At 55.3% G+C, this 8,481-nt stretch overlaps 1 protein-coding gene across 1 annotated transcript in view; it reads left to right on the top strand.

Moving 5' to 3' along the window:
- Positions 1-8,481, top strand: part of CDH23 (cadherin-related 23) — a 381,871-nt gene that overhangs the window by 73,307 nt on the left and 300,083 nt on the right. The gene's annotated exons all lie outside the window — the stretch shown is intronic.

Below are 8,481 nucleotides of genomic sequence, written 5' to 3'. Positions count from 1 at the left end.
GCCCCCTCTTCCTCTGGAAGCCCCTGCCCTGGCCTTGGGAGAAGCCAGGCAGGTGTGTTTGGGTTTGTTTGTTCTCGTTCCCCTCTTGCCCACCCCTCTCCCCTCGCTAAGCTGTTCTCCGTGTAATTATCCATTTTATCAGGGTGAAAGGCCCTGCAATTCACTTGTCGAAGCCCTAACGAGGCAGCGTGGATGCTTTCAAGTCCGTAAAGAAAAGGGAAATCCTGCTAGAATTGGCAACTTAATTCACCAAGCCAGCCTCGACAGACCTCATTAAGTCCCCGTGTATTCATTTCAGGCTAATGGCTGTCATGCTGACTGCTGTTTGATTTGCTGTAATAGACTTTTATGTCGTTCCAATTTGCTCAAACGTGTTTGCCTGTGTCTGTGCCCAGCAGTGCTGCTTCAGTACCTCCGCTCGGGGTGCGTGCCCGCCTTGCTGACCTTCAGCGCTGCCCCATCCCGTCCTGTCCCTCTCCTCCTGGTGCCACGCTCTCAGCCCCCCAGGTGTGCCCTGGGGAGCTGCCCCTGGAGCCAGGGAGTTTGGGCTGGAGGATGGATGTGAGTTAGAAGTCAGACAATGCCAGGTGGCTCCTTGAATCAAGGATCAAGGATCGCCTTTGTAGTGTCAGGGATGGCCATGTCCTTGAAGTTCTGACAAGTTCAGCTGGGCTGTCGAGGCCTTTATCCATCTGGCCTCAACCTGCATTTCCCAACTTACCTTCTGGTAGTCCTCCACCTGAGCGCACCGTCAGTCCAGGGGTCAGTTCCTTGTGTCTGTCTGTCTCTCTTTTCTCGCACTGGCACACACACGGTACTGTTCTGACAAGTACTGGAGTGTTTTTCTTCTCCCAGCCTAACCCAATTCTGCCCGTCCGTCAAAGCCCAGATTGATCCATCTGCCCCGAGCCACTCATTTTTTTTTAAATGAGCACCACAAGCATCTGTCGGATGTTCGGCCAGGGAGCAGGGCCCGGGATTCCAAGCTGCCCTGGACATGCAGGGTAGAGAAAAAGGACTCTGCCTTTTGCCAGCTGCGCCACTTTGGGTGGCGACTTAACCTCTCTGGCCCTCAGCTTTCTTATCCATGAGATGGACCGTGTTTGCCTTGTGGGGTCTTTGTGAGAGCGGGACAGATGCAGCAGGACAGGCCCTTAGCCCCGTTTGCAGCTCATTTATAGGCAGTAAAATGCTGGTGGTTAAGACTACTATCCTCAGAGAAGGTACTTTTATAGAGAATGACAAGTGAGTGGATGTCCAGCTACATCTAAATGTATTGAAAGCCAGCATAGCGGAGGGTGTGCACAGCGGGTGGAAGGACTGGAAGGAGTGGCCGGGCTGTACACGGGGGGCTGTTGATGCGGGACCTTACAGGGTGAGTGGAGTTTGTTCAGAGATTACGATGTCTCTGAATATCATGGACTTTCTGAGATCCTTTAGCCTCTGTTCCTGTAGTGGGATTTCCCAAAGAGGCAAGTGACCTCTGCCCCCTGACAAGAGATCCTGTCGAGGAGGGACAGTGGCTGTGTGCGCATGTGTGTCCCGCGTAGGTGCCCACTGTTACCTCGTGGAAATAAAGCTGGGCTGGACGTGTGCTCCCTGGGTCCCTGCTCAGCTCTGTGACAGACGAGTCCTGCATAGATCTTTGTCACTGGTGGCTCCAGGTGGCCAGCTGTGAGGTGGGGATGAGGCTGGAGGAGGGGAGGGGGGCAGCTGGGACAGGATGACAGTGGCCTTAGAGATTGAGTGTCCTTGCTTGAGCCTCAAAGCTGGCTGGGGGTCAGGTCAGACCCCGATCGCAGGCCGTCTGACCTGGGCCCCACTAGGCCGCACCATCTCTCCACGTCACTTAACAGGGACAGATAAACGTTACTTATTCCCTGCACCTCCTTCATAGGGGTGGGGAAGCAGGGAGAAGAGTATTCTAGGTGATCATTTGTCAATGAAACAAAATAATTGATTTCTAAGATAATAATAATACGTTGATGTTGTTGCTATTATTGAGAGTTTCCTCTGTGCCTGACACTGTGCTTTTCCTGTGGGGACTCACTGAGTCTAACCACCACCTGGTGGTAGTCACAGGGTTATTCCCAGGCGATAGAGGTGGGCATGGAGGCAGAGAGGTTTCTTGTCCAAAGCTAGTCAAGAATGGAGCCAGCATTAGGAGCCAGGTCTGGTTATGTGACTTTGGGCAGGTAGCTTCAATTCTGTGGAAACGATTACCCCTGCCTCGCAGAATGGTTGTGAGGATGAAAGCAAAGGGGACCATGTATGGGTAAGTGCCCAATGAATGGCCGTGGCCATAGTTGTTGTTTGTACATCTCTCTCTCCTGCCAGACTGAGCAGGGACTGAGCTTGGTCAGCTGTGTGTCCTCTGCACCCAGATGGGGGCCTGGCCCATGGACGGGAACTTCACAAATGGGCAGAGCACTGCTGCTCCCTCTGCCCCTGGGAGGGCGGACAGCAGGAGCCTTTGTGCAAAGTACTTTGCCCCCGCCAGCTTGCTTCCCCAGGCAAGGGGCCCTTTACTGCTCACTATGCAGGATGGCGGGAAGGAGTAGCCAGGCCTGGTGCTGAGGGGAGAGGGTGCTCACACACGGGCAACCCCCACCTCCGCCCATATCCACACTGCACTTTCCTCCCCGCACACCCCAGAGCTAATTGCTGGTGCTCACTGGTGCCCTCTGTTGCCCACCATTCCTGAATCTCAGCCATGCCATATCCTGTGCCGTGGGCATGTGGGGAGCCTGGGAGTGGTGGCCAGGTGAGACCCAGAGCATGCAGAGATAGACTTGGCCGAACTTATTAGCACCTGCTGGGCTCAGCAGCAGTGTCCCGAGCTGTCCTCCTCGAAGTGTGCCCATCAGACACTGAGTGACTTATAAACTGCATCCTCAGGTTGCCGCAAGAGGTGGGGTACGGGCGGCTCCCACTGACTTGTGCCTGCCGTTCCCCCAAGGTGTCAGCTCTGTTCACGAGAGGGTCGGCTCCCTTGCCAGGAGCGGCAAACCCTTGACAGGCCATAATAATTTATTCCTCAGGGCCATGGTGCCTGGTGCCCCCCCTCTGCGTCTATAACCACCCGCCTATTGATCTGGGAGAGGAAGACCAATAAATCATCTCAGGGGCTCTGGATCCTGCTGGCCAGAGCCAGAGCAATTGTTCTCCCACAGTGGCAGCCCCGGGCCATGTCTCTGTGCCCCTGAGAGCACCCTGAGGTGCTTGTGCCTTCTCTGGTCTCCTCCCGCTGTCTGTCGGCAACTGATGAACGCCTCCTCCCTCACAGCAGGCAGGTGCATAGCCTGCAGCGGCCCACACTGCAAGCTTTGGGCTTGTAGCAGTGGAGTGACATATGCACATGGGCAAAGCAACAGGGCCACCTGTTTGCACATAGTTTTGCAGTGTTGTGTGCCTGTATGGTGGTATGCGCATGTATGTGTGTCGGTGTGGCTGTGTGTGTATGTATGTGTGTCTGTGTGGTGGTGTGTGCATGTGGTGTGGTATGTACATGTATGTGTGTCGGTGTGGCTGTGTGTGCATGTATGAATGTCGGTGTGTGTGTGTGTACTTATTTAAGTGATATCATCTTCTCTATATCCGAGTGTGTACTCCATCTTTCATTTGTCCTATGACAGTCCTTTAAGTTAGGGGAGAATTGTTCTTCCATTTTAGAGATGAGAAAAACAGAGGCCAAGACAAGTTCACTGATGTCTCCAAGTCCCCCAGAGTCAGATATGCTTGCAACCAGAGCCACAGTCTGGTTCTTCCTCGTTTCCGGCATTTTTGCATGTGTCTTGTTGCAACTTTGCCGTGGCCTGCTTGGAATTTGCCCAAAGTTGCAGGGATGAGGCTTTGAGGCAGCCAGGATAGGGGACCCTGTCCTTGTGCTCAGGCTAAGGACGGTCACACACACCCTTACGCAGGCTGCCGGGGTCTGGTGGAGAAACCTCACTCAGAGCTCACGCCCACTCTCTAGAGTGAGGACCACCCGGGTGGTCCGGACCCAGCCATGGGCATTGTGACACCCTTTCCTTGTGACCTTCAAGGTCAGGTCACTCCCAGAGGCAGACGCTTAAGATTTTGGTCCCCGAATGTGCACACAACATTGCTCCTGAGAAATAGGAGACCCCGGACATGAGTACATGCCATCCTGCTGCCTGCGGGAAGGTTCAACATCTTCCTCCTGGTCTCAGGTGCTCCGGAGAGAATGGATGGAGCCCCACAAAACCAGGGCCAAAGAGCTCAGCTCAGAGCCACTCCACAGCTCCTTGCTCCCTCCTGCACCCCATGGAGTGAAGCCAAGTCCCCCAGGCCCCCGTGACCCCCGCAGCACGTCCTCATCCCATGACCGTGGGCACGTGGTCAGGGCTGGGGTGTCCTCCTCCACCCTCACCATGCGGATAGAGGACAGCGCGGGAGCAGGAGAGTGATGGAGCCCAGATGTAATGAAAATTGCTATTTTGTTTGAACGGTAAGAGTGTTCTTAATTACATCGGTTTCCTCACCGATTCTGGCGGGGAGTCTTCGGGGACCCATATAATTCTATTGCAGTGACTGCAGGAGCCTCTGCCATGAATATGAAGCAGGGGACTGTGTGTGGAGCGTCCCCTGCATTAGCGGTTCCCTGGCACGCGGAGGGACACCTTGTATTGTGCCCCCCCCCCCTTTAAATACGCGCTCTGTAAATGGAAGGAGATGATAGCTGCCGGCTAGAGGTTCCCGCTGCATTGTTGAGCTGTCAGCCTCACGCTCATCTGCCCTCTTTCAGCTCTCTCTCTCTTAAATGATCCCCTTCCCCAGTGGTGGGGCTTGTGGAAGGAAGGATGCAGGTCTTCTGCCTGAACCCCCTTTTCTCCAGGCTGTGGGGTCTCCTCAGACACGGGGTGGGGGGCAGGCTTAGGAACGGATGGTCGAAGAAGGCCCCGTGCAGCAGGACCGGCTTTGGCTTTCCTGTGATGCAGGTCTTCTGCCTGAACCCCCTTTTCTCCAGGCCGTGGGGTCTCCTCAGACACGGGGTGGGGTGCAGGCTTAGGAACGGATGGTCGAAGAAGGCCCCCGTGCAGCAGGACCGGCTTTGGCTTCCCTGCGTGAGGATCCGAGCCACTGCCGTTCGTGCCTCCTGCGGCGCGGTGTGATGGAGCCATGCACACAAGCTCCAGCTTCAAACGGGGAGGCCGTGAGCAAGGAGTTGATTAGCCTCTCAGAGCCTCAGTTTCTCCATCTGTAAAATGGGGAGACATCGGGTTGTTGTAAAAGTTTTACTGTGAGAGCACGTGTATGAAGCACCACACACAGGGTAACTGATTGGCAGTCTGATGGTCACGAAAAGTTCTTGGAGAGCTTTGAGAAAGTTGATTGAAGTCCCCGGAACTTAATAGGTAGGCTCTGTTGCTGAGAACTGATTGGTTGATGTTGGGGTATTAGTGATCAAGAAGCTTATAGTCTGGTAGGAGATAGGCAACATGTGGAAAGTGACAAAAGGGGAAAAAAAGGAACTAGAGCCACCTAGAAATAATTAATAATAGACTGAGAGCATTCCAAATGGACTCCTTAAAACCGGTACAAGAGGGGCCGTCAGGGTGCCTTAGTCCAACCACACATTCTGTAGAGGTTAACAAAACCTGAGGGGGTAAACGATTTGCCCCAGCTCCCCAGTAAATCAGTGGCAAACCAGTGAAGACGGGAAGCAATCTAGCAATCTGGAAGGTTCTCAGGGAATGGTTTCTGGAACCCACAAGGCTGGGCTGGAGGCACATGCCAGATGTCTAGAACTGGGGTGAGAGTGGGGGTGGGGGGGGCGGCGGTGCTGGCTCCTGGGCTCCTGCAGCCCCTCCAAGCCCAAGAGCAGCGGCCTGATCGGCTGATCCTCGGTGCAGGGCACAGGGCCCACACGAGCATGTCAGCGGCCATCAGCCTGCCCTGCTCTTTCTCCTGTTCACAGGGGCTCTGGGCTTTTGTCTCAACCCCTCTACTTACCCGAACAAATTCAATTATTGTCAGAACAGCTTGGGGACCGGCCTGGCAGCCCCGTGACATTGAGCCCCCCCCCACACACACACACAATTGGCTTGTTTTGACGTGTTTGCAGGCTGCCTGGCCCACCTTGTTTTCAACCAGGAGGGGGGATACGAGGGAGAGACAGAGAGCTCTGGGTTGATGGAATTATTATAATTTCTCTGATTCCTTAGCAGCCTTTAATTACTTTGCAACTTTGTGGCGCTGGCTGGAAGCCGGGAGGGGCTGGGCTCTCCCTCTTGATAATAACCTTAAGTGGAAGCCTCCTGTCTGTCTATTAAAAAGCCCACTCTTCTCTCCAGGGGCGATCGTGCAGCCGAGAGATTTCGCCCAGGCCGTAATCACTAGGTACAATGTAATCGTCCCCGCTCACTGTCTTCATCAGTCGGACAGCCCACCTCCCAGCACCGGGACTGCCGGCCTCGACGAGTCGATGCCCAGCCACGTCCTTGTCCAGGACGGTCACAGGCTCAGGCTGGTCCCCCTCCCAACCCTGCCCCTGACACCTCTGCCCTGACCCCTCCCCCTCGAGGTGCCTCCCATTCCCAGCACAGACCCTGCGTGCTAGAAATCCAGCCGTGTGCATGAGGCTCTGAGCGCCAGGCTTTCCTGTCTCCCTGTCCGCCATCCTCACTGTCGGTGGTCCCTTTCCTACCACTGGCCTTTGTTCATGCCCAGCCCTCCCATGCTCTCACCCAAGCTCACTGCGCCACCTTCCTTCCCACCATTGAGCCAAACCCTAGTCCTCCTTCCTCAGAACAGTCCGTGGGAGAGGCCCGGGTTGGTTGGTCCTCTCTGCTTCCATTCCACAGACAAGATGGTATCAGGGAAGTCAGAAGACTTGCCAAGTTGTTCCCTTCGGAAGTAACCGGCTGAGCCTCAACGCTCTGGCCTCCTCCACCCCTGCCTTTGGAGTGGCTCCTACACCAGCTCCATTCACTCTGGCTGCTACACCTCACTCCCCGGCCACCCTCTGCCTCCTGACCTTGGCCTGGCCTTTCAGGAGTGGCCCCAGGTTGTGGGTGCTGAGCTTGCCGTGGGCTGGCTGAGCCAGTGGCAGCCTTCCCTTCTCTCACCTGTCTGTACAGTTCAGCCTGTTAGGGTGGGGGGAGCTCTAACCTGGAGAAGGCCAGAGCCCCACCATCTGGGGCTGGCAGACTTGGGCGAGTCGCTCTCCCCTTCCAGGGCTCAATGCGCCCCTCTGTTAAATGGGACTGGTAGTCCTAGCCCTGTCCACCCCATCATGGGGACCAAGGACAGGACAGACAGGAAGGCCTCGAGCTTAACGCCTCACGAGAGCGGGACAGGTGAGCCCCTGGAGTGTTTTCTCCAGTGCCCCCCACTCTGGGTTCATGTGTTTTCTTTCTTGGGAGTGGGAGGGGGTCTGTGCCTTACAGAGAAGTGAACAGTCGTAAGTGTTCAGGTTTATGGGTTATCGCAAAGTGACCACATTCGTGCAGCCACACCTGCCTCACGACACAGAGCCTCCCCAGCACGTAGCCGCCTGGTGACGCTCCCATCCCTCCTCAGAGGGCAACCACTATCCCGGCTTCTAACCCCGTGGATCACGTCTGCCCGTTTTCGTTTTATTATATAGATTGTGTGATTTTTAGTATCACCTAAGCCCCTGGAACTGGCAGCCAGCTTCCTCCTGGAGGTGACTTCCCACAGTGGTTGCACAGTGGTTAGGTTAACGGTTTAAATCTTGGTCTCACTGTTCACAGCTTGGAGTCCCTGGGAAGCTTCCTGTCTCTGAGAAATGGGTGTGGTGCTGGCGCAGGGCTGCCACCATGCAGGTGACATGAGACAGTGCATGTGCAATGCTCAGTTGACAGCTTGCACATGATGAGACCGGAAGGACTGTGCTCCAGACAGCCTCTCTCTGGCCGGGGGTCATCTCTGTAGGTGAATGTAGAGCTGCCCAGGTGCTGGGACAGGAGGCTGCATGGGGGCAGGGGGTCCCAGGAAGCTACTAGTAAGTGGCGTGGGTGACACTTGGGTTGAGAGGAAGGGAACGGGGGAAAAGGAGGGTCTCTTTCCTCATACTGTCTCCTTTGATTCTCACATGTGGGTACGAAATGTGTGATTGTTCTCATATCATGGCTGGAGAAATGGGCCCAGAGAGGTTCAGTGACTTGCCCAAGGTCACAGAGTTAGCCATGCATTTTATCCCCAGCATACCCACTCAGGGTTTGGGGTTTGCTGTAAGTCTGCTGCCTTCGGAGGAGCAGCCCTGAGTTGGGAGAAGGCAGAGGGGAGGGTGTTGGGTAAGGACAAGGACTCCTCTGAAGTGACCCTTATTGTGTTCCCGACCGCCCGCCTCCCAGGAGCTGCGGCTCCAGTCAGCAAGCCCACGCCAGGCCTGCGCAGGAAACACAGACATCTTCACAGGTTCCTGAGCAGCTTGAAGTGATTGGGTTTTGTTTTTTTTTTCTTTCCTGGTCAGGGTTGGGGTAGGGCAATGCG

Source organism: Myotis brandtii, unplaced genomic scaffold (assembly GCF_000412655.1).
Source record: "Myotis brandtii unplaced genomic scaffold, ASM41265v1 scaffold735, whole genome shotgun sequence".
Lineage (NCBI taxonomy): Eukaryota > Metazoa > Chordata > Mammalia > Chiroptera > Vespertilionidae > Myotis > Myotis brandtii.
Note: the sequence above shows the minus strand (reverse complement) of the source record. Positions and strands in the feature narration are given on the sequence as shown.